Genomic DNA, 26266 nt, shown 5'->3' on the forward strand with positions numbered 1-26266 from the left:
TTGAACCAGGTTCCCCTGCTTCACACTCCTCCCATAAACATACTGTAGTGAGATGTTTAGAATGCCGGGAGTCCAGCAGCACCAGAGCACCCCCAGACTTACGTCATGTCCGTATCATCTGATCGCCCCAGGAGCCAGCACTTGATGCGCCTTGGCGCCCAGGAGGGGACTTTGCTTCTGTTGGGACTGGGCTGGCCGCTTCCCCGACCTCCCCAGCCCCTAGAAAACGAGTGCTTGCCTATGACTTACCAGATGACCCTGGACCGGCTGTGTAAGGTCGGCGGAGAGGCACATGATTGGGCTAGGAGAGAAGTGGAATGGCAAGGGTTAAGGATCGCATTATTTCATTCCCTAAGGGAGATCAGGATTAGCAGTAAGAGGAGGTGCTGGATGGGCAATGAGTTGGGTTGCCCAGGGAACCTTGCAGTTGAGCGGGCTTAACACGCATGGAACGCCCCACCCTCCCGCCCAAATTGGAGAGAGGGGGGTTTCAATGCGGGAATATGTTTCTGATTGTCAGTGTGAAAAAAAAAGATGGTGGGTTTTTTACAGTTTGGGAGTGATCCTGTGGTGAGGGTGTTTAACTGGATGAAACTGTTGTTTGGGATATGGGTGATGATGCCACGTGGGCAAAGTTACAGGAGGAGTGGTTAGTTGTGGTGACAGGATTGGAGACATGCTCACCAAACTGGTTGAGTGTGGCTGGAGACTGGCAGGGGGTTGGTGATTTAATAAATATTGTGGCCTTTTCATCCAAGAATGGTCTGGTGGTCTTTGTTATTTACATTTCTGTGGGATCTCTCAAATGGGGGTGAGAATATATAGATACAGATATAGCCAACATGGTGGCACGCTCCATCGGGACATATGTCCATATGTTTATGTGGACACAATAAAAAGGAGCCCACTTGTGAGCATATTACCATATCTCTGACTGGTTCACAGCCCTGTCTTTCCCAATTACCTGTTAGCATAAAGTGCTTCCACTGCAGCCAGGGATTCTGGGTAATGACATGCAAATGAGTACACACAGTGTGTCTCTCTTTGCGTCTTGTCCATGTTAACATGGAGCCCTACAAGTGTATGCCTGCTGCATTACTCAGCTTTTCAGCACAGCCTGTGTTAAAGAAGTGCAGAGCCAGTAACCCTATTCACAGACAGCTTTTTATCCTTTTTGGGTCTCATCAGTGTGAGGCTGGCTGCTGACTCTCCAATTTGAAACAGCGAGTGGCTGCAACCAGACCATAAATCAGTTATGGTGAGTACAAAATGGGACACAGAGCCTCCACCACACAGCGAATAAAAAACACCACTTACAAATCTACAGGGAAATGTTGAACCTTTCTAAACCCCATATCTGTTAATGTTCGGAGTGACCTAAACACCACTGGCCGTTACATAACAAGGGAAAGTGCCATATGTTGAGATAGACTATGCAGTGGGTATTATTGCATTCTATTACATGTGTGATATGTGGGCAACTCCCGTCCTCAAGGGCCACCAACATGTCAGATTTTCAGTATATCCCTGCTTCAGCACAGGTGGCTCAATCAGTGGATCAGTGATTCCATACGTGCATCCAACATAACATACGACGGTATATACTAATTCAGGGTGATTTTTTTGCCTGTTTTGTCCTTGCCAAAATGCAATTCATTTTGAATATGAAAATAAAATGATGGTCAAACTTATTTTTGCCCTCCAAATGCATTTACTAAAAAAAAAAACGTTCTAGCTACAGTATATGGTATGGTAATTACCATAGTAGCATGCCTGCGTGGGGGCTACCCGAAGTCTAAAAGGGGTCCCCCAGGCCTTCCTCTTTTAGAAATCATTAGAGCCCTCCCAGTAATCTTTGCTTGTTTTCTTTTACAGGAATTACAGTATTTAAGATGTATCGTATTAGGGGTGTGTAATTATTTAATTCTCTATGCCTAATAATATATATATATATATATATATATATATATATATATATATATATATATATATATTGTTACAGTTAAATGGTAAGTGCGGTTAATTCTGTATAATTGGTTCATTTTAATTTGGAATCACTGTTATACTCTTGGCTGGTTTTATATTATGCTTAATTATCCCCTATGGCTGGGAGGCAAAGGGATATTGAAGGGTAACAATAGGATGTTTGTTTAATGTGATTTATTTATTTTATTTATTTATTTATAAAATATTTTACCAGGAAGTAATACATTGAGAGTTACCTCTCGTTTTCAAGTATGTCCTGGGCACAGAGTAAAACAAATAATACATGGTTACAAATACAGTTACATAAATGAACAAGGTATACATTTATATACAAGACATTGCATGCACAGTTAAAGAAAATATATATTATGAGCTTATGAAACAGTTACAGACCAGATTAAAGTGTGAGACAGCCTTAGATTTGAAAGAACTTAAGCTGGTGGTGGATATGAGAGTCTCTGGTAGGTTGTTCCAGTTTTGGGGTGCACGGAAGGAGAAGGAGGAACGTCCGGATACTTTGTTGAGTCTTGGGACCATGAATAGTCTTTTGGAGTCTGATCTCAGGTGATAGGTACTGCATGTGGTAGGGGTGAGGAGCTTGTTCAGGTAGCTGGGTAGCTTGCCCAGAAAGTATTTGAGGGTGAGACAGGAAAGGTGAACTTTGCGCCTAGACTCTAGTGATGACCAATCTAGTTCTTTGAGCATTTCGCAGTGATGTGTGTTGTAGTTGCATTGGAGAACAAAACGACAAATTGAATTGTAGAGGGTGTCAAGTTTGCTAAGGTGGGTTTGAGGAGCCGAGCCATATACTATGTCTCCATAGTCAATAATTGGCATTAGCATCTGCTGTGCAATACGCTTTCTGACCAGGAGACTTAGGGAGGATTTGTTCCTGTAAAGTACCCCTAGTTTGGCATACACTGGCGACACACTTTATTCGAGCTTGGCTAGTCCCACGAATTCGGATATACCCGGGTGTATTGAGGTTTGTGACTGTTTTCTGCCCGAGTACATTGAGTTATTTTCCAAGCAGGGATTGAAGCATTTTATTCCCGCTGGCTGCAATACTGCACAGTATATATATATAAACTGCATTACAATTCATGAATTTATGCCATCTGGTAGACACGCGAAGCATTGCAGCCTATTAAATCCTAATCATTATCATTTAACAGATCAGCCGCCCATCACCCAGGCATGAACCCAGGCTGGGAAGGCAAATGCAACGGGGCTTGTCAGAGGTTAGGAGTGGCGCATTCCAGGTATCTGCCAGGTACATACCGGGTATTTGCTCGAATAAAGTGTGTCGGTGCAGTAGGTCTTGGTTGTCAGGGTATCAATGTGCATCCCGAATGTTAAGTGGGAGTCAAACCATAAGCCCAGGTATTTAAAACTAGTGACAGGTGTTAGGGTGGTTTTAGCGTTGGTTCTAATCAGGAGCTCAGTCACTGGAAGCTTTACAAATTTAGTCTTGGTCCCAAATACCATTGTTACAGTCTTGTCAGTGTTTAAAAACAGTTTGTTTTGGGAAATCCAGTTTTCGAGTCTCAAAAAGTCAGACTGAAGTATGTGTTGAAGGTCAGAGAGGCTATGGCTGTGTGCATACAGGATTGTGTCATCTGCATACATGTGTATTGAGGCTTCCTTACAAGCTGTGGGAAGATCATTAATGAACACTGAGAAGAGTAGGGGCCCCAGAACAGAGCCTTGCGGGACACCACAGGTGATATCCAGGGGGTTGGAGTTAGAGCCTGAGATGGACACATGTTGGGATCTTCCTGATAGGTAGGACTGAAACCAGTTTAAAGCATGTTTCCCTATTCCAGAGCTCTGGAGTTTGTTAAGCAGGATAGCATGATCAACTGTGTCAAAAGCCTTTGCAAAATCTAGGAATACTGCACCAGTGAGTTGTCCCCGTTCCATTCCACACTGGATTTCATTGCAAACTTTTAGCAGGGTAGTTACGGTGGAGTGTTTGGGACGAAACCCAGACTGGAATTGGCTAGGGAAATTTGTCTTGGTGTAGAACTCGCTTAATTGGGAGTGGACACATTTTTCCATAACTTTGGATAGAATTGGGAGAAGTGAGATTGGCCTGTAGTTTGAGACAGTGTTTTTGTCCCCACTTTTGAAGATTGGGACAACTCTGGCAGTTTTCCAGGTCTTAGGGATATGGCCTGCAGACAGGATAGAGTTGACTATCGACGCAATTGGTTTGGCAATGGCTGGGGCACCAAGTCGTAGGAACCTAGATTGTAGTAAGTCGGGTCCACATTGGCTGCTTAGTTTTAGTTTGAGGAGCGCTTGTGTAATCTCCTCTTCAGATACTGGGCTAAATTGAAAATTGTGGGCAGTGTTGGGAGGGGGTGGGACTATAGGGGTACTCCCAGGATGAGATTCAGGTTTGGGGTTTGTGCTGCGTTTCGCTAATAGGTTAGTGGCACACCCCACAAAGTAATCATTGAATGCATTTGCAATGTCAGTGGGGTTTGTCAGAGTAATATCCCCCTTAGTGATATTACTTGGTTGTTGATGGTTAGGAGGCTGGAATATATTGTTGATAACCTTCCAGAAATTAGCTGGGTTTGATGTATTCTGGAGGAGATTGTCAGAGTAATATTGTGCTTTTGCATGCCTTGTTTGCCTTGTGCACACGTTCCGCAGGCATCTGTAGTGATTGAGATCCTTGGTAGTGCCAGTTACTTTGTAGCTTTTCCACAAGGCATCCCTGAACTGGTAGAGTGCTATAAGGTCAGGTGTAACCCATGGAAGGTGGGCCCCCCGTACCCTTATTTTGCGTAGTGGAGCATGGGTATCGCAGAGTTTTAAGAACTCGGATTGGAAATAGTCGAGCGCAGAATCAGGGTCGGGAATTAAATCGATTCTGTGCCATGGGCAGTTGGTAAGGTCATCCAGAAACTGTTGTGGGTTAAAGTTTTTAAATGTTCTAGTTAGGAGAACTTTGGGGCTTGAATGGGGCGGTTTAATTTTCCTTACACAGTACACTATTGCATGGTCACTGAAAATGTCAGGAAGGATGCCAGAGGATTGGATTCTGCTGGGGTTTGAGGAGAGAATCCAGTCTAGCAAGGAATGGTTATGCGACTTCAGGTTTATTCGTGTGGGTTGGGAAATGAGTTGCGATAGGTTAAGTGACTTGAGTTGTATCTGGATTTTGTGGTTTTTAGGGTCAAGCCAATTGAAGTTGAAATCCCCAAGAACTAGCAGCTCACTCTTCTCATTCAGAGAGGAAATGGAGGCAAGAAATTGGGTGATATCAGTCAAGGATTGTGGAAGGGCTTTAGGGGGGCGGTAGATGCCAGCAAGCAAGATGGGCTTAGAAAAGGGGAGGCAGATTTTGCCAACTAGAGTTTCAAAAGAGGGTGGACTTGGTGGGCAATGTAGCAGTGTAAATTGTAAGGTGTCTGCAATATAAAATAACACCCCTCCTCCTCTCTTTGACCTATCTCTCCTAAAAATGGAGTATCCCTGAATGGCGATATTTGCATCAGGGGTTTTAGAGGATAGCCATGTTTCTGTAAGAACGATGGCTTTGGGTTTATGCATAAGGCACCATGCCCTTAGTTCGTCTAGTTTGGGCAGCAGGCTCCGGATGTTTATATGGGCGACAGATAGCCCTTTTTGGAATTTAAAGGTGGAATTCTCAGGGGCATGGGACAGAGCTGAAATGGGAGGACCTGGGTTAGTTTCAATATCACCTGCTAGAGAGAGTAATAGTATGAGAAGAAATTTGGGTAGTTGTTTACAAGTTGTAGATTTGTGGTGTTTTCCATTAGAGTGAGCAGTGGTTGGTGTGCTGGTTTTTAGAGTTCTCCACCAACATTCAGTAGATAGTGCAAGGCTTTTGAGTAGTCCAGGGTGTATGGTGATGTTGGGTGCGGGCCAGGATGGAGGAGTTTGTAGTGGATAGAGGGAGTAACATCTCCATGAGGCCAGGAGAAAGAAAAAAGTTAGAAGACATAGCAGGTTCATGATGCCAGAGGTAGGCAGTGTTGCATGGAGCTGTTATGAGCAGAGTGAGTGTGTGCAGACTAAACAGCAGGGGTGAACCTGTACCTTGTCATGTGTTTTGCTGCATTGCAATGCTAGGGTCAATTCAGGGTTTCAGTGTTTTGTGCAGTCAGTTTTGGGAGAGGCTGCAGTGAAAGAAGTTGTAAAGGGGTGGGGGGTTAAACTATGCAGGCTAACAAGCATGGGATCATAGTGTGATCTGAATAGCTTACCGTTTGTTGTCTTGAGTTAAAGAGTTTGCAGAAAGAAGCAGTCCCCAGTCACACTGTAGTCTAACTGTATCACTTAAAAACCTCACTTTAAATGCCTCACTGCCTAATGCAGTTCCTGCCAAATGCAGCTGAGCTGTTAGTATTATACACAAAAAAAAGGTCACATGACCCTCCCCCTCCCCAATCAGTCACCTTGTTCCATTTGTTCAATTAACAGCACAGAGTTAAGAGGAAAAGAAAAAAAAAGAAAAAAATATATACTTTTTACATTCAAACATACTAACTTATATATCAATTCAACAAGGCCAGATTCAGTCTTATACAGAGAGTTTCAACATCAGGAACATACTTATATATCAATTCAACAAGGCCAGATTCAGTCTTATACAGAGAGTTTCAACATCAGGAACATACTTATATATCAAGTATAAAGAAACGCTGTGGAATTTGCCACCAAGGCGTTAAACAAGCGTCTTGTCTCTTTATTTGCGTTAAGAGTCAAATGGAAAAGGGCAAATGCGGCCTACGCTGGCCAAGCTCGGCCATTTTATTTACAGGCAGTCCTCGGTTATCCACCGGAATCCGTTCTGGAAGTAGCGTTGGATAGTGAAACCGTTGTAAAGTGAATCCCATGTTAATCAGTGGCGGTGAGCGTTGGATAACGCATTCCGGCGTCGAAAAACGTCCCTTAGAGTTGCATTGTAAAGCGTTGGATATGCCATTCGTTGTAAAGTGAAACGATGGATAACGAGGATTACCTGTATTGGGTTTTGACTCAGGTTTCATTTGGATTAAAAATGTGTACCTAAGTTTGACAGACAAAAAACCCCAAAGAAACATTTACTTATAAATCACAATCAAATCTCTCCATGGATCAATACTCTGCCTATGTTTTATCCTGACCAATCAGATTTCTCTACTGATCAATACTCTGTGTTTTATCCTGATCAATCAGATTCCTTTCCCTGGATCACTACTCTGCCTATGTTTTATCCTGATCATTTAGATCTCTCCCTTGACTAATGCCTATATTTTAAATTGTTCGGAAAACCCTTTGTTCCTAAGATAATCAATCTCTTTTTAAACGTATCCTCTATGTAGGCCGTCGACCTTTCCAAGGGTACTAAATTCCACATTTTAACCGCCCTTCTAATCTTCGTCAAGACGCCGCCAAAGTTGATGGTGGCGTATGGTACGTATCTGCTTTCCACCAATCTGCCCCAAATGAAAAACATGTCTCTACGTGGACGCAACTGTGCGTTGAAAAATGGAGTACTGGGTGCCTTTCCCAACACATACGTTTCGAAATTATCGTAGTCGTGTTTTCCTATCTAACGCGGCCCAGCACACGTACACATGGGTCTCAGTGATGGGAGGAATATGCACACTGGGAGGATTGGCGGATTTCGCTTTTTGCCATCTGTAGGGTGGGGAGCGGCCCTCCTCCTCAACGTACGATGTTATGATGTCGCATGATACCGCGTTGTCATGCCAACAGACTGCACGATGGCATGTGATGCCACTTTGTTAAAGCAACGCAGCGTCATCTGACGTCGCCATGACATGACGCTACGGGAGGGGGCCTGCTACGGAAAATGTAAGACACACAACCAAATCGCCTCCCCAAAAAGTTGACGCCCACCCAAAAAAATTGACTAGGCTATAGTCTTCTCAACCCCATGGGAAATTCACCCCTGAGTGGGAGATATAGAGATATAGGAGGATATAAAGACACAGAGAGAGAAGGGGGGAGATGAAAGAGTCACAGATAAACATGACTATTATATCCCACTATGTGGGATCCATTTCTGATTCTATTATTTGGGATCTCCAAGGATCCCATATCTGGCCATCTTGCTTTGCACACCGAATACAGAAATGGATCATAATATACACAAGACAAATGCTTTTTGAAGGGGGGCAGTTTAAAACATGGGGGGGCGCTGCCACGTAAGTGGTGGGTATTGTATTTGCTAAAGAAATGACAGATGTCCATGATCATGTTGGTAAACATGAAATAAAACAGAATGGGAGAATTGACATGTAGGGGACTCTAAAGAGACAGCTCCATTGATGTACAATGCATGGACCCTTTGTTCTTAGGCTTACCATGTGCACGAACAATTCAATTGTCTGTTGATTCATTTCTATTCTTATGACGTAACATCAACTTGCTGTGTTCCTGCTCTCGTGTTTCTGTTTGTAAATGGAGCTTTTCATCCACAGAAATCTTGGCCAACTTCAAGGGACAGGTTCTGTCCACCCATTACCAACGGTACCCTTCAGCAGTCTTGACGTGTGACCTATTTTGGGTAAGCCAGGAGTGGCCAACTCCAGTCCTCAAGGGCCACAACAGGTCAACTTTTCAGGCTATCCTTCCTTCAGGAGACGGTGCCACTGATTGAGGCACCTGTGCTGATGCAGGGATATCCTGAACAGCTGACATGTTGTGGCCCTTGAGGACTGGATTTGCCCACCCCTGACGTAGACGTACCCATTCGCTACTGGAATATTGCTGTTCTATTTGAAAGTGAACGGGCACCTATCTGTTCTCCTCCGGAACGGAACCACAGAATTCCGAGCTACGGAGTAACACAGATACAGTATTTCATTTTGAAATTCCCTTACAAGAATTGTGGTCCGGCACAAACAATATGGCCGCTTGGGTCAGATGAGATGACATTCCAGTTTCCAAAATGTAATATCTTGACAATCGGGGGTCCCTGGAGCTTGGGATTAACTGCAGTAGATGGCAGTGCTTGGCCTTGATGTTGGATAAGTGCAGTGGATGACAGTGCTTGGCTTTGATGGGGAGAAGGAGCGGCTCAGTGAGTAAACACATTGACTGGCACTGAGTTTGAAGCAGGGGAGCCTGATTCAACTCCTGGTGTTGGCTCCTTTTGACCTTGGGCAAGTCACTTTATTTCCCTTTGCCTCAGACACCAAAAACATAGATTGTAAGCTCCATGGGTCAGGGACCTGTGCCTGCAAAATGTCTCTGTAAAAAAGTGCTACGTAAAACTAGCAGCGCTATACAAGAACATGCTATTATTATTATTAGTGGGTAAGTGCAGTAGATGGCAGTGCTTGGCCTTCGTGGTGGGTAAGTGCAGATGATGGCAATGCTTGGCCATGATGGTGGGTAACTGCAGAAGATGGCAGTGCTTGGCTGTAAGGAAGATGGCAGTGCTTGGCAGTGCTTGCGTCGTGACCCCTCCTTACCCACTACCAGTACTGCAGCGGCTGCTGCCCCTGCCCCCCGTCGCTACCCATGCCGCCGCCCAGTTCATACCTTGAACTCTGCCGCTACCATCTTGGATTCTGGCACTGGTGTTACAGACTCTCAGCGGTGCTTTACTACTTCCTGGTCTCTCAGCCACTCACGAGCAGCTCCTCGTCACGCCTCCGCCATGTCCCTCGTCCGGATTGGTCACTGTCGCTTTAAATATCCTGCTTTGCCTTCACTTCCTTGCTCTGCATAGCTCCTTGCTACTTGGCTTTTCTACAGACTACTCTAACCTCTAATGCCCCCGGACTCTGCTACGGATTTTGATTACGGAACTTTCTATATCCTCGGACTTGGCAAGTACTTGACCATTCTTTATCTACATCCAGGTCTGACTACGCCACATCCCGGACACGCCCCCTCTGCTGTCGGTGCGTATACTCTACATCCCACCTCAGTACAGGGGACTGGTCTGGTCTGCGGGCTGCACAGCGTGACATTATGCAGAGCCCAAATGCAGACCTGGCTGAGGTGGGGGAGCTACTTACGTCCCTTGCACAATGCATCCAAACTTTTGGAACGCAGATTACCGGTTTGATATAACAACTATCCACTCTCTCACTACAGCCCACTTCGCCACCAGCAGCAACCGCACCTTTAAGAATCCCTACGCCTAAAGCATATGCGGGTGACCCTCTGGCCTGTCGAGGGTTTTTGAACCAGTTTGAAATTCAGTTTGAAATATCTCCAAGCCTCTTTCCAAACGGACGCACCAAGGTAGCCTATTTATACTCTCTCTTAACAGGGGATGCCTTGGCCTGGGCTTCTCCCATCTGGGAGCTGCGTCCGGAGACCACGTCGGATTACCAGATTTCCCGCCAAGAATTCCAGCAGGTATTTGATATTCCTGTTCGCAAAGATACTGCTGCCTCTTCTTTAGTTTATTTGTCTCATGGTCGTAGGTCCGTAGCCAAATATGCATTGGAATTCCGGACCGTCACAGCAGAGACTCGTTGGAACGAAGAGGCACTTTCTGCTATATTTTGGCAAAGTTTGTCCGAATCTGTAAAGTATGAACTTTCAGTCCAGCCCCGACCCCAAGCATTGGAGGATTTGATCGCACAGTGCATTCGCGTGGATCTGCGCCTCCAGGAGCGACGTCACGAACGCCAACATCCCAGGTTCGTGCCTACTGACTCTCCTTATCCTAGGCCTCTTCCGGCTTTTTGGCCTGTTCCTGATGCTGTGAAACACATGCAGATCGGCAGTCAGCGGATCCGTACTCCCGACAGGACGGCCGAGAGGGTTCGCCGCCAGAATGAGGGCCTATGCTATTATTGTGGATCACCAGATCATGTGGTACGTTTTTGTCCTTTGAGACCCAAGGAACAAACAGACCAGTCATGCAAGAGGGACTTACCCTCGGATTAATTTCTTCTCGCTCCCTCTCTAAAGAGGAACTCCCTAAGAGGATTATGCTCCCAGTTTCGCTCGAAGGCCCGAATTTTTGTGTAACTACTGCTGCTTTTCTCGATTCAGGCTCCGGTGGTAATTTTGTGGACCAAGAGTTTGCCACCCGTAACAAGATTTCTGTTATCTCCAAGAAAGCACCAACTGGACTCGAGGCTATTGATGGACGTCCTTTGCAACCTGCTTTTATCACATTAGAGACTCTTCCTCACTCTTTATCTGCCGGTTCTCACACCGAGATTATCTCCTTTGACGTAATACACTCTCCTGATGTTTCAGTTATCCTAGGGTTACCGTGGTTACAGCATCACAACCCACGCATAGATTGGAAGGACTGCAAACCGATTCAATGGGAGATGCCTCATCCTCGCCGGTCATAGCTCCTGCCACAGTTATCGCGGGAATGGAAACGCCTTCTGATAGCAGCTCCACTCTTCCCGAAATATATGCTGACTTCATCGATGTTTTCAGTAAATCTCAGTCAGACGTTCTGCTTCCTCATAGACCCTATGATTGTCCCATTGATCTGGTCCCTGGTGCCATCCTGCCAAAGTCTAAGTCCTACCCCTTGTCTCTCCCAGAGACTGAAGCCATGGCAACCTACATCAAAGAGAATCTTGAGAAGGGATTCATTCGCAACTCTTTGTCTCCTGCCAGTGCCGGGTTCTTTATTGTGAAGAAAAAGGATGGATCCCTGAGACCATGCATTGACTTCTGGGGCCTCAATCTCATTACAGTCAAAAACCGGTATCCCCTGCCTCTGATTTCGGAACTGTTTGATAGGCTTCAAGGGGCCAAAAAAATTTCCAAGCTAGACCTCCGAGGAGCCTACCACCTCATAGGTATTCGAGAAGGCGATGAATGGAAAACCGCCTTCAATACAAGAAGCAAACATCTCGTGATGCCATTTGGTTTATGCAATGTTCCTGCTGTCTTTCAGGATTTTATGAATGATGTCTTCGCGATGTCCTCAATTGCTTCGTAATTATTTACCTTGACGACATTCTAATTTTTTCTGGGAATCTTCACGATCATGTCCAGCATGCTAGACTTGTCCTCTCTCGTCTCCGTGTCAATAATCTCTATGCAAAGCTCAAGAAATGTATTTTTCATCAATCTTCTACCGCCTTCTTAGGCTATATCATTTCGGATAAAGGATTTTCGATGGACCCAGAAAAACTTAAGGCTGTTTTGGATTGGCCCCTGCCCAATTCTCATAAGGTCATTCAGCGTTTTTTGCGCTTTTCCAATTACTATAGGAAATTAATCCGGAATTTTTCTACCACTGTGGCTCCCATCACTGCGCTTACTAAGAAGGGAGTCGACCCATCTGTGTGGCCTCCAGAGGCCGTCTCCGCCTTTGAAACCTTGAAGCAAGCTTTTGTTTCGGCACCCATCCTTCGTCATCCTGATACTAGTCTTCCGTTTACGTTAGAAGTGGATGCCTCTGATTGTGGTGCGGGTGCCATTCTCTCCCAGAGACTCTCCCCTCAAGATAAATTGCACCCAGATGGATTTTTTTCGAAAAAATTCTCCCCTGCTGAAAAGAACTATGATGTCGGCAATAGAGAATTCTTGGCTATCAAGATGGCTTTACAGGAGTGGCGACACCTCCTGGAAGGCTCCCGCGAACCAATTGCTATTTTGACAGATCATAAGAATCTTCTCTATATCGAAAGTGCACGTCGTCTACAATCTTTTCAAGCCCGCTGGGCACTTTTTTTTTTCAAGATTTAATTATACTCTATCGTACATCCCCGGCACGAAGAACATAAAAGCTGATGCCTTGTCCAGACAATTTTCCCCTCAGGAAAAATCCGAAGAAATCCCAGAAACAATTGTACCTTCAAAATGCATAGTCTCCGCCAACTCTTTTGATATTCTTGAAAAGATCGTAGAAGCCCAGTCACAGATTCCGAGTGGTCTAGAGGTACCGGAAGGAACTCTTTATGCCTCCCCCAAGTTTCGTCAGAAGATCTTGGAATGGGGTCACTCCGTCCGGTCAGCCGGCCATTCCGGCTTCAAGAGAACTTTGGATTTCATTAAGCGCACCTTTTGATGGCCTAATATGGCAAAACAAATTCACAAATTTACACGCGCTTGTCCAGTTTGTGCACAGAACAAAACTCTTCATCAAAAGCCTTCTGGGTTACTCATGCCTCTTCCAGTACCTGATCGTCCATGGTCACATATTTCAATGGATTTTATTGTAGATCTTCCACCCTCCAGAGGTATGACTACCATTTTGGTCATAGTAGACCGATTTTCGAAACAGGCCCATTTTGTTCCCCTCCAGGGTCTCCCCTCCTCTCTCACCCTGGCATATATGTTTAGCAAAGATGTGTTTCGTATCCACGGGATCCCTACATCCATAGTTTCTGACCGAGGATCACAATTCATATCAAGGTTTTGGCGTGCTTTCTCCAAAAGGCTTGGTATGGCCTTATCCTTCTCTTCAGTCTATCATCCCCAAACTAATGGGAAAACTGAGAGACTTAATCAAAGCCTTGAACAGTATCTACGATGTTTTATTTCTGATACCCAAGATAATTGGGTTGATCTGTTACCACGGGCGGACTTTGCTTCCAATTCTCTCCGTAATGAATCTACGCAAGAATCTTAGTTTTTCATGAATTACGGCTTTCATCCAAGTCGGCTTCCAATCTCCAACACTCCCTCAGGAGTGCCAGCAGCCGATGAACGGGTAACCACGCTACAGAACTCATGGATCAAGATCCACTCCGCACTCCTTAGGGCAGCTCAGAGGTTCAAGTCTCAAGCAGATCGTCGTCGTCAACAGGCTCCCAATTACACGCCAGGGGACCGAGTCTGGCTTTCAGCAAAGAATATAAGACTGAAGACTCCTTCCCCGAAATTGGCACCTAAGTTTTTGGGGCCTTTCTTGATTCTGGAACAAATCAATCCTGTCACGTTCCGCTTACAGTTGCCTTCATCCATGAACATTCCCAATGCATTCCATGTATCCCTGCTCAAGCCTTTCGTTCAGAGCAATCGCTTCCCTGCAAAAGCCCGTAAACCCAACCCTGTTACGGTCCAAGGACACTGAATTCAAGGTACAGTCCATTGTGGATTCCCGTATATCCAGGGGAATAGTACAGTTCCTTGTACAATGGAAGGGCTATGGTCCAGAAGAGCGTTCCTGGATATCAAGGGAAGACATTCATGCTCCAGCTCTACTCAATCGCTTCCACAAGAAATTTCCACAGAAGCCTTGGATGGATCGTCCTGAGGTCGATCCTGAAGGGGGGAGTACTTTAAGGAATCGGGGGCCACGTCCCTTGCGGCGTGCCCCTCCTTACCCACTACCAGTATTGCAGCGGCTGCTGCCCCTGCCCCCCGTCACTATCCATGCCGCCGCCCAGTGCATACCTTGAACTCTGCCGCCGCCATCTTGGATTCTTGCACTGGTGTTACAGACTCTAAGCTGTGCTCTACTACTTCCTGGTCTCTCAGCCACTCACGAGCAGCTCCTCGTCACGCCTCCGCCATGCCCCTCGTCCGGATTGGTCACTGTCGCTTTAAATATCCTGCTTTGCCTTCACTTCCTTGCTCTGCATAGCTCCTTGCTACCTTTGTTGCCTGGAACCTGTGTCATGCTCTCTTGTGTTTATTCCTTACAGCTACTGACCCGGCTCGTCTGAATACCCCCTCTGGCCCCTGAACTCGGCTTTCCTACTGACTACTCAAACCTCTAAGGCCTTGGCCATGTTTGGCGGAAGCGTGCTGACGCACGCTCCCGCTCAGCACTGAGCCCCTACAGCCGCAATTAGAGCGGCTTTAGTAGGGGCTCACCTGCGCTTCCGCGCGCTTGCGGAAGCGCAGGTCTTAGGGGAATTTAAAATTCCCCCGCTTGCCGGCGAGACAGGCCGGTCACGTGAGCAGTTCGCCCAATGAGGGCGAACCAGCTCCGTGACGTCACTGCCCGCCCCCGGCCAGTGACGCGCCCGCCCCCGGACCGCCCCCTGTCGGCCTGCTGAGAGCGCTTGCGGTAAGCAACCGCAAGGCCAGGGAAAGCACCCACTTTCCCTGAGCCTCAGCGCGCCTCAGCATGCCAGCGGTAAGCATGACCGAGGCCTAAGACCCTCAGACTCTGCTACGGATTTTGATTACGGAACTTTCTATATCCTCGGACTTGGCAAGTACTTGACCATTCTTTATCTACATCCAGGCCTGGCCACGCTACTACGCCACATCCCGGACACGCCCCCTCTGCTGTCGGTGCGTATACTCTACATCCCACCTCAGTACAGGGGACTGGTCTGGTCTGCGGGCTACACAGCGTGACATTGGCCAAAATGGTTGGTAGGAGTTACTGAGGGTGTGGGACAGTAGCCATGAGTGCAGGCAGTGGCAGATTTCCCATTAAGCCCGATATGCCCAGGCCTAGGGCAGCAATATTTGGGGCAGTAAAAATGTCCACCCTCATATACAATTGCCACGCCCTCAGGCCTATCGGCCCTGATTGGAAGGCACTTACACGTGGCGACCGCCTCCTTGCTGCCGCCCGCCTTCTCCTTCCAAATCACAGCATCAAATGACACCGCGGACGTCACATGGCGTCTCTATACCATGGCAACGTGATATCGCGCCTTCAAATGATGTAATGTTACCATGGCAACGCAATGCCGTGCGATGTGACGTCAAATGACGCTGCGATTCGAAGGGAGGAGGGCCGCCCACAGGTAAGTACCTAGGTCCGGGGATCTTCAAATCCGCCGCCGTGTGCAGGCTATTGGGACGCTTCTTTTAAGGGAGGTGAGTTTTAAGGTCGGTCAGTATTAAATTAGATGGGTCACCATTAGCTGGGAGGCGTGTGTCCATAGAGTTCAACTATATGTTTAATAAATTATATATAATATGTATAATTTTATAATAATAAATAATATAATGGGGTGAGATATGTACATTGAAATATTCTGCATGAAATTGACACTCAGTATGCTACATGTTATGTATAATATCATTGTAGCTACTGTATTTTGGTCTATCTGTATGCAATTTAGCCGTATTAATAGGACAATCCTCCTAGAATATAAGTGAAATTAGGACAGTGTAATGTTTTATAAGTTTAATATGTAGCTAATTCTTTATTATTATAAACCTTTAAAGAGGCACCTAAACAAAAAAACTTTTTGTTTTGTTTTAATATATGCAACCTTTCAGTACCTTTCATTGAAAACTAATGACCTAAGCTGCTGATTGATTCGTTTTCCCATGATCGATCAGCACAGATCCTGCTTCCCCTTTCAGTTTTAATCAATTCTTCAGTCAATGTAACTCAGCAGCTACAATGTATTCTTATATTACTAAGGTAACATTATCTATTGTTACTGTTTGCAGCTCAAACTGCTGGGAACATTGGCAACAAATGATCACAAACAGGAAAGTGTTACTAAGATGTTGCACTGCTGGGGAGGTGGGATAATACCTGCTATAGAAATCAAAGGATGTTTGAAATCATTTGAAATCATTAAAATGGCATTAAGAGTTGAATAATAAAAAATTCAGTAAGTGTTATCTAATACTACAGAATTGATTTATTTAAAAATAAAAACACATGTACAGTAGGATATGGCATGGATTGCCTCTTTAACATTTTCATTGTAATTTACTTTATTTTTTTAGAATGATGAAATGATCCTAAGATAACAATTTGACTTGTTTGTATTTTGTGAAAAAGGAATATTTTTCACTTTTCATTGGGAACTCTAATTTCAAGTAAGTGTGGGCACTTCCAATGGTGTTCTTTTTCTAAAACACGCAACGGGGGTGTTTGATCCGGAAGCATGGCCCAGTCGGGGCGTCGCTGCGGCAGACACTGTCTCCAGCGCCACAGACTTTCATTTTTTCAGCTGTGGCTCTCTAAATCTGTATGTGTGCCGGTGAAAAAAGAGACACATCAGATGGTGGTGTCCAGGGCCGCCGACAGATTTCCAGGGCCCAGGCGAGTTCTGACCGGGGCCCACCCCCAAATACGAACACCACTACACCCCCCCGACCCCACTCCACCCCCAGATCCAGTTTTTTACTACCCCCCCAGATCCAATTATTGATACCCCCAGTTACAATTTCTACTACCCCGTCCAGATACAATTGCCACTTACCTCTAGTTTCCGCCACAGCCGGGCCCCCAGCTCTCCCAAGCTGTTGCCTGCTTCTCTCTCCAGTCGGTGCATGCCGGAAGCTGTGCCCAGTGTGGGAAGAGGCAGACAGCAGTGGGGAGAGCCAGGGGCCCAGTGGAGGCAGAAACCAGAGGTCCGGCAGGTGGATACAGAAGTTGGCCCTGACCTCCGGCCAAGACCCAACTTGCAGTGCCGACTGGACATGTCCCCGCACAGCCTATAGGCCCGGGACTCTTGTGCCAGCTCTCACCCCCCTGTCAGCCCTTGTGGTATCTCTTTGCCAAACTAGTTTACTATTTGCTAAACACACACAGGGTAAGGGTGTTAGTTTCAGCTATGGAGACCCTCTGCTTCCAGAGATATTTACCTCCAAGGGGTTGCCGGTATCTCCTGCAAGTTTAAAGCTCCTGCGTCACGTGGGCCAATAGGATCAGAACCAACGCTAACACCACCCTAACTCCTGTTATTAGTTTTAAATACTTGGGCATATGGTTTGGCTCCCATTTAACATTTGGGATACACATTGATACCCTGACATCCAAAACCTATGCCAAACTAGGTGTACTTTACGGGAACAAATTCTCCCTAAGTCTGTTGGTCAGAAAGCGTATGACATACCAGATGCTAATGCCAATTATCGACTATGGAGACATAGTATACGGCTCGGTACCCAAAATCCACCTTAACAAACTTGACACCCTCTACAATTCAATATGCTGTTTTGTTCTCCAATGCAACTACAACACACATCACTGCAAAATGCTCAAAGAACTAGATTGGTCATCACTTGAGTCTAGACGCAAAGTTCACCTTTCCTGTCTTGCCTTCAAATACTTTCTGGGCAAGCTACCCATCTATCTGAACATGCTCCTCACGCCTACCACATGCAGCACTTAACTTCTGGGATCTGACTCCAAAAGACTGTTCATGGTCCCAAGGTTCAACAAAGTATCCGGCCGCTCCTCCTTCTCTTACCGTGCACCCCAAAACTAGAACAATCTACCTGAGACTTACAGCCACCACCAGTCTAAGTTCTTTCAAAACGAAATCTGTCTCACATTTTAATCTGGTCTGTAACTGTTACATACACCTATAATATATATTATCTTTAACTGTGCATGCAATGTCTTGTATATAATGTATAACCCTGTTCACTTATGTAACTATTTATTTGTAGGGAACCCAAGTGATTTAGAAAGGCGCTTTTAGCACAATATACAGGTGATCAAATATGTGATTGTTATAAAGGAAATAATTAAATAGTGTAAGGTGAATTTAAACATAAAATCTCAACCTCCAAAGGGAATAGTACAGATTCCCTATAACAAGTAGACACATCAAGGGACTGGAGGGAGCATACAGTATGTCCTGAACACCCCAAAAAAGAAAAGATAAATATCTAGTGCAATATAGCCATAACAATGCGAATTAAAGGGACAAATCTTGGCTCTTATGAAGAATCTACTTACAAGAAGTAGGATAAAATACAGCGATGACAGGAGACCGTATAGGAGCTTGTCCGGTAAGTAGGTATATTTCAGGAAGAAAAGACAACAGAGAGGACTCAAAGACTGAGCCTCTGATTGAGCCACCTGTGCTGAAGCTGGGATATCCTTAAAACCTGACCTGTCTTGAGGATTGGCCCTGCAATAGGGGACAGTGTTGTTGGTTAAACAGTTGCACCCCACATATCAAAAGGGCATATCTTTAGCCATGGCTCGTGTTCATATTGAAACGGAGATTTAAGCCTGTCCTTCCTACTGTAAATCTGTCCGTACATTGTAAAAAGGAAGGCTCACGCGGCTCAGCTTTTAAAATGTACCAAAAACATATTCCTACATTACATTGGAGATTTAGTAGTATAGTGGTTAAATAATGACACACCCTACATGAGCTCTCCTGCTAATCTCTCCTATTAGGCACATGATATGCCTGCCTTCTAAATTATTCATCGCGGTCAAGTAATGCATTTCACAGGCGGTACATGACAGGGCTCTTCAACCAGTTCTTCAAAAACATTTGGGAGTAAAGGGCTCCAAGCTTATTTGAATGTCATTTTAGATACATTGAAAGAAATGATAATATTGTAACATTGTGTAAGCATGTATAACTAGGGTTGCCAGGCAGGTGTCTTATCCAAAAATACTGGACACAATGGTGAAAGGTACGAAGCGCTCGAGAAAAGTCGGTGGGGTGGGGTCTGTGGAGAGTGCGCCTTCCCAGATTTTTTTTATAATTAAATAGAATATGAAATGGTGCGAATTTGTGTATACAGGCATACCCCGGTTTAAGGACACTCACTTTAAGTACACATGCGAGAAAGGACATATCACCCAATAGGCAAACAGCAGCTAGCGCATGCGCCTGTCCGCACGTCCTGAACAGCAATACCAGCTCCCTACCTGTACCGAAGCTGTGCACAAGCGGGGAGACTATAGAGCCTGTTACAAATGCGTTATTTATATCAGTTATACACGTATATGACGATTGCAGTACAGTACATGCATCAATAAGTGGAAAAAAGTTAGTGTTTCACTTTAACTACATTTTTGCTTTACATACATGCTCTGGACCCATTGTGTACATTAATGCGGGGTATGCCTGTACTTGGAGTGAAAGTTTGAAAAACAAAATGACATATATAAATAATATACCTACAGTCATGCAGGCCGATGGCGAGAAATACTGATCTAAAAACGCACTATAAATCAAATTGAAACAATCATTTCAAATATTATTTTTAATGTTTTAATTTTAATATTGATGAAAATGTTACACTAACGGTAGCAACAACTGTCTGACTACTACAAAGCCAATAGCAGGCTACATCTTAGGGAGCTTTGTATTTAACATTGGACTCTGTTGCTATTACTAATACTCCTCCTCCTTATCATCTCCTCACCCCCCATCATCTCATTCACCTCATCATCATCATCATCTCATTCCCCCCTCATCATCATCATCTCATTCCCCCCTCATCATCATCATCTCATTCCCCCCATCATATCATCTCATCCCCCCCATCATTATCATCATCTCATGTCCCCCCAATATCATCATCTCGCCACCCCACAATAGCATCATCACCATCTCACCTCCACAATATCATCTCATCCCCCCATATCATCATTTCTTCCCTCCTCCCCAATATCATCATCATCATTATCTCCTCAACCCGTTAAATTGTATTTCTTCTTACCTTAAGGATCTCCGGACAGACATCACTGGAAGCGGTCACAGCAGTCTCTGGCGCAGGCACCGCCCCCGCCCCAGCCCCCGCCCCTGCCGTCCTCTGACTGCAGTCATCTTCTGCGGCTCGCCCCACTCAGCACTCGCGTCAGTCTTGCGTCAGTATCGCGTCTCCTCACTGCTCCCGTCCACCATCCGCGGCCCACCCCACTCAGCACTCGCGTCAGTCTTGCGTCAGTATCGCGTCTCCTCACTGCTCCCGGCCACTGTCCGCCCCACTCAGCCCTCACTGCTCCTGGCCACCGTCCGCGGCCCGCCCCACCCAGCACTCGCGTCAGTCTCGCGTATCCTCACTGCTCCTGGCCACCATCTGCGGCCCGCCCCACTCAGCACTCGTGCTTCCCGCCGCAGGCCTTGCGCTTCCCGTCTGCATCTGCCATCGCAGCCTTCGCGCTTCCGTCGCCGTCTAGAGAAAGGTAATACCGGACACATACGTGTCCGGTATTACCTCAATTTTTCTCCTGGACACCATGGCGAAATACCATCCTGTCCAGTTCAAAACCTGACACCTGGCAACCCTGTGTATAACAGCTGTACTACAGTATACTGTTTATATTTACATGGCCTTAACTTACAAGTGAGTTTCAGTGTCAACCAGTATTTTTCAACCGGGGTTCGTCGGGCATCCCTGAAGGGTTTCCTGCAATTTGTAGGTCATTTGAAAATTGTACCAAATACAGAAGAATTTAAAATGTATCTGATCTCAGACAGATAAACAGATTAGAGAGGGTTGGGGTTCCTTACAATGCATCTGATCTCAGAAATGAGAGGTGGTTAAGGAACATGTACAAAAACTGTATAAGAACTATCTACAATGTGGTGTAATCAAAGTAAAGCGAATAAAATGTTTGAACACAATGCATCTGATCTCAGACGTGCTATTAGAGAGGGTTGGGGTTCCTTACAATGCATTTGATCACAGACACGCTATTAGAGAGAGTTGGGGTTCCTTACAATGCATCAGATCTCTGACATGATATTAGAGAGGGTTGGGGTTCCTTACAATGCATCTGATCTCAGATGCGCTATTAGAGAGGTTCGGGGTTCCTTACAATGCATCTAACCTCAAACACTCTATGAGAGAGGGTTGGGGTTCCTTAGTTACATAGTTACATAGTAGATGAGGTTGAAAAAAGACGTATGTCCATCAAGTTCAACCTATGCTAAATTTAGACAACAGATACTTTATTCTATATCTATACTTACTTATGTATTGGGGGTGTGGGGGTAATTTTTAAATGTATTGGGGGTGTGGGGGTAATTTTTAAATGTATTGGGGGTGCGGTGGTAATTTTTAAATGTATTGGGGGTGTGGTGGTAATTTTTAAATGTATTGGGGGTGTGGGGGTAATTTTTAAATGTATTGGGGGTGTGGGGGTAATTTTTGTGTGTGTGTGTGAGAGAGTGTCTGTGAGAGATAGTGTCTGTGAGAGATAGTGTCTGTGAGAGAGAGTGTCTGTGAGAGATAGTGTCTGTGAGAGAGAGTGTCTGGGAGAGAGAGTGTCTGTGTGAGAGAGTGTGTGTGAGAGAGTGTCTGTGTGAGAGAGTGTCTGTGTGAGAGAGTGTCTGTGAGAGAGTGTCTGTGTGAGAGAGTGTCTGTGAGAGTGAGAGAGTGAGAGTGTGTGTCTGTGAGAGTGTGTGTCTGTGAGAGTGTGTGTCTGTGAGAGTGTGTGTCTGTGAGAGTGTGTGTCAGTGAGAGAGTGAGTGTGTGTCTGTGAGAGAGTGAGAGTGTGTGTCTGTGAGAGAGGGGGAGTGTGTGTCTGTGAGAGAGGGGGAGTGTGTGTCTGTGAGAGAGTGAAAGTGTGTGTCTGTGAGAGAGTGAGTGTGTGTCTGTGAGAGTGAGAGTGTGTGTGAGAGAGTAAGTGTGTGTGTGTTAGAGAGTGAGAGTGTGTGTCTGTAAGTGTGTGTCTGTGAGTGTGTGTCTGTGAGTGTGTGTCTGTGAGTGTGTGTCTGTGAGAGTGTGTCTGAGAGTATGTTTGAGAGTGTGTGTGTGAGAGTGTGTGTGTGTTTGAGAGTGTGTGTGTGAGAGTGTGTGAGAGTGTGTGAGTGTGTGTGTGTGTGTGTGTGAGAGAGAGAGACAGAGTGTGTGAGTGTGTCAGAGAGAGAATGTGTGAGTGTATCAGAGAGAGAGAGTGTGTGTCTGAGAGAGACACCAACTGCGCACTGCAACTGTTAGGTATGTATATACACATTTGTTTTTACTTTGGGAGCCGCGGAAAAATCCTGATCGCCTTGGGGAGCCTTGAGCGGAAAAAGTTTGGGAACCACTGGGTCAAAGAAAAGAAATTGACACCATTTTTAAAACTAAAAACTCAGACAATTATATGTTTAAAAAAAAAAATGTTTTAATGTCTCTACGTAGTAATCCAACTCCTTGGGCTGTTTTTCTGACCATTATTTAATCTGTTTTGAAATAAAACTGTTTGTAAACTGTGATACAAGCAAATTGTTGGCCCAGCCTTTTCCCACTGTGCTGTATTGTTTGAACTAATTATACTGTTGTCATTGAGTAGATAAAGGGATGGAAGAATAATTAGCCAACAAGGTTACAATTACACTGACTCAAAGAAAATAGAAACGTATGCATTTTTACACCCGAGATTTAAGGTTACATTACTGCTTTGACCTTATGTGTTTAGCCCTCCTGCTGGAGGGGGGCGGGAGGGGGTGGTTTGAGAACCCTGCAGGGTTAGCTGTGTGGGGTCACACAGACCCCATCATGTGATACAGGATGATTTGCGGAAAGGATAGCCACTCCCCAGTAGATCTTGGGACCGTGATGTCACTATATGAGGATGGAAGGATATATATCGCTCCCACTCAGTGTTCTAGAATCAGGTTCCTCGGAAGTAGCACATGGAAAGGGCCTCACTGTAAGTTATGTAAATATGTTTGTGTATAGTTGTGATGGGAGCTTTGTGACAGGCTATAATAATACACCAAATAACTGGGTTGAACTGAATGAGGCTTAGATATAATAAAGTATATTTATTCCTTAAATAGGTGAACACAGCAATATAGTACAGTAACAGGCAAGAAGTAACACTTACTTGGGGGTGGGGAATGAGAAGTATCGAATAGCAATTCTCCAGCAATCAGGTAACAATCAAGATGGTATAGAAGACAAAGGATATAGGGTTGACCACAGTTTATATATCTTTTGTGACCCTATCCTTAACATTAAGTACCGGCTATTGGATAGCAATTAGCTGTATCCAATCTTTAACGTGGGAACACATTTTAATCCATGCCCCCTGCTAGTTAGCTCATGCGCACTGGGACCCTAAGGGTCTCATTTCTGTAACCCCACATTTACATCAGGAATGCCAGCCAGTCTACCAAATGGAATTGCTGGCAGGATACCCTTTGTTAAAAGGTGTAAAATGTGACACTCACAGGCTGCTCTGGTTTGAGTCGTCTCCGCCCTCAGGTAAACAGTGAGGGTGGTAAAATCCTTTGAACAACACTTAATTCCTAGACATTGGGTCGCCTCTCTGACCATATGCTTCCTTGTATGCAAAGGAATTTCCTCTGGGTTTTATCCCTGCCTTGGGATACAGTATCATAGGTAAAATACAAACATATTAAAATATCTGGTTCCGTTGGGTCTAGCGGGTCCAAACTACCCATATCTTAATGCCGGAACTGGTACACCATATGGTCCGAGTTTCAGCCCGCTACGACCTTTGGAACCGGAGTTACACAAATACAACTTAAACCGTTTCCTATTTTAATACAAAAAACTCCGCTGTAAATTAAATCACGGTTTTTCATGGGGGAACTCCCGAACTTTCAAGGGGGTCCATACTCCGTCGGGTTGGTCCAAGAGGGTCAAGGATGGTTCTGCAGCCATGCCGGAGCAGGGCCTACAGATACCCCAAACCCTGGTGCTCAGGACCCTCCGGAACCGGAGGTAAGGATTCATGGTTTTCAACTTTTCACACTTAGTCAAATTCCTGAGCTGTTTCTGCCGCCGCCATTGGAACCTATGGCGCGACCCGCTCTCTCGGCATGACCCTTCTCGGGGGTCCAGGATACGGGGACCCGGTGGTGGTCGAGTGGGGGGAGGTCTAGGAACTAGGGGCAAAAAGAATTTTATTTCTGGGTGCCCTAGAACTGGAGATTCCCACGCCACTTAACGTTGAACTTGACTAACAGTGATCAAAGCTCTTTTTCAGAAAAGGTATCCGCTTTGCGGTTTTGCGGTTTGGACGGCAGCCAACTCGTTCCTGGAAAGCGCCGTCGAGGAATCTCCATTGAGGTCAATGAGCCCATTAACTTACAATGGGAAACCGCCGCTCCTCCTCTCGGACGCCACCTGCTGGTCTTCGAGGGAAACAGGTCCATAACAGCAAGATCCGCCATTGAAATGCATTGAGCTCTAATGACGGCCTATGGGGCTCTGCAAAATGGTGCCTGAAAAGGCGGGAAAATTACACAAAGGGCTATAATCACTAAAGAACTATTAACCCTTGCCCTCCCGGGTGGATCCCAGTGTTTGTGTGATGCAGACACCGATATAGCCAGATATCACAATAAAGCATGGGGAATATACATTTTCATGTTATAACAAGGGTTAAACCACATTTCTGGACTGCAGCCCAGTTAACCCCCCTGTCTCCCTGGTGAGGTCAGGGGATGGCCAAATGGGGTGCAATCCCTTTAATACCGGGCTACCCCCTTTCTCCCTCTACAATAGTTATGTGTAGTAAGGCTGTCCACTCACCTTTATTGTTTTCAGTTAGGAAATTGTGCCCTTTAGAGATAGAACCCATAGTAATGAGCGGGCATTTTTCTCTGGTCAGAAGAGGAGCATGCAAGTGCTCAGCATGGAGTTCTCAGTGTAGAAACTCTGGAGCATAGTTGGATCAAGCCCACCGAACAGTCCCTAGTACAGTCACAATCCAATAGGTATGGACGAGGTATGCGAGGCACAGAGTGATGGGATACTGATCCTTTAAGATAGACTGCACTCCCACGACTGGTCCTCAGTAAGCTCCCGATCTGATAAGTGTTGAGGAAGAATGCCGGCCAGAGTAACGGGATACTGATCCCCGAGAACAGTGTGTCCCCCAACCGGGGTCCACCAGATACATGGACAATGAGGAAGCTATAGAAGAAACTGCCAATCTAACATTACTAAAGGACACAAGTATAAGTACCTCCTCAGTGTGCGAGTGAGAGCTACCAATGGGATGATATCCTAAAGAAACCAGAGTACCTCCCTAGTGTAGGAGTGAGAACTACCAGGGGAAGAAGCATTGAGTAACCAAATTGTGTGACACCAGTTAATGTCGGATGTGAATAAAGCTCTTTGTTGGTACTATAAAAGTTCCTGCTGGTATTCTGCGCTAAAAAAAGACTTCCGCCACTTTTGAGGTGACAGCAAAAACCAACGCAGAAGACCGTCATGAATAGTAACGCAAGCCGCACCTTTCCGAAGACATAGACTTGCGCCAATATGCAAATGTGACTCCGCCCTAACCCTTCCCACTCGGAAGGGGATGTTTCGCCACCGCTGCCACTCTGGTGCTACCATTCAGCCGCCAAGAACAGCAGGTCACCTCCTGTTTTGCCCCAAAGGTAAGTGATTAGCGTTGGCATACGGAGTTAACTTTAGGGTAAGGGGTTAACTTCAGGGTAAGAGGTAAGGTTAAGGGGTTACATAATTACATAGTTACATAGTAGATGAGGTTGAAAAAAGACGTACGTCCATCAAGTTCAACCTATGCTAAATTTAGACAGCAGATACTTTATTCTATATCTATACTTACTTATTGATCCAGAGGAAGGCAAACAAAAAACCCCATTAAGTGGCAAAATTAATTCCTTCCTGACTCCAAGAATTGGCAATCGGATTAATCCCTGGATCAACATCCTTCCCATGTATACTTATTTGGTATATCCCTGTATCCCTTTCCCATCTAAAAAGATGTCCAACCTTTTTT

This window comes from Ascaphus truei, chromosome 19, assembly GCF_040206685.1.
Source record: "Ascaphus truei isolate aAscTru1 chromosome 19, aAscTru1.hap1, whole genome shotgun sequence".
NCBI classification, from domain to species: domain Eukaryota; kingdom Metazoa; phylum Chordata; class Amphibia; order Anura; family Ascaphidae; genus Ascaphus; species Ascaphus truei.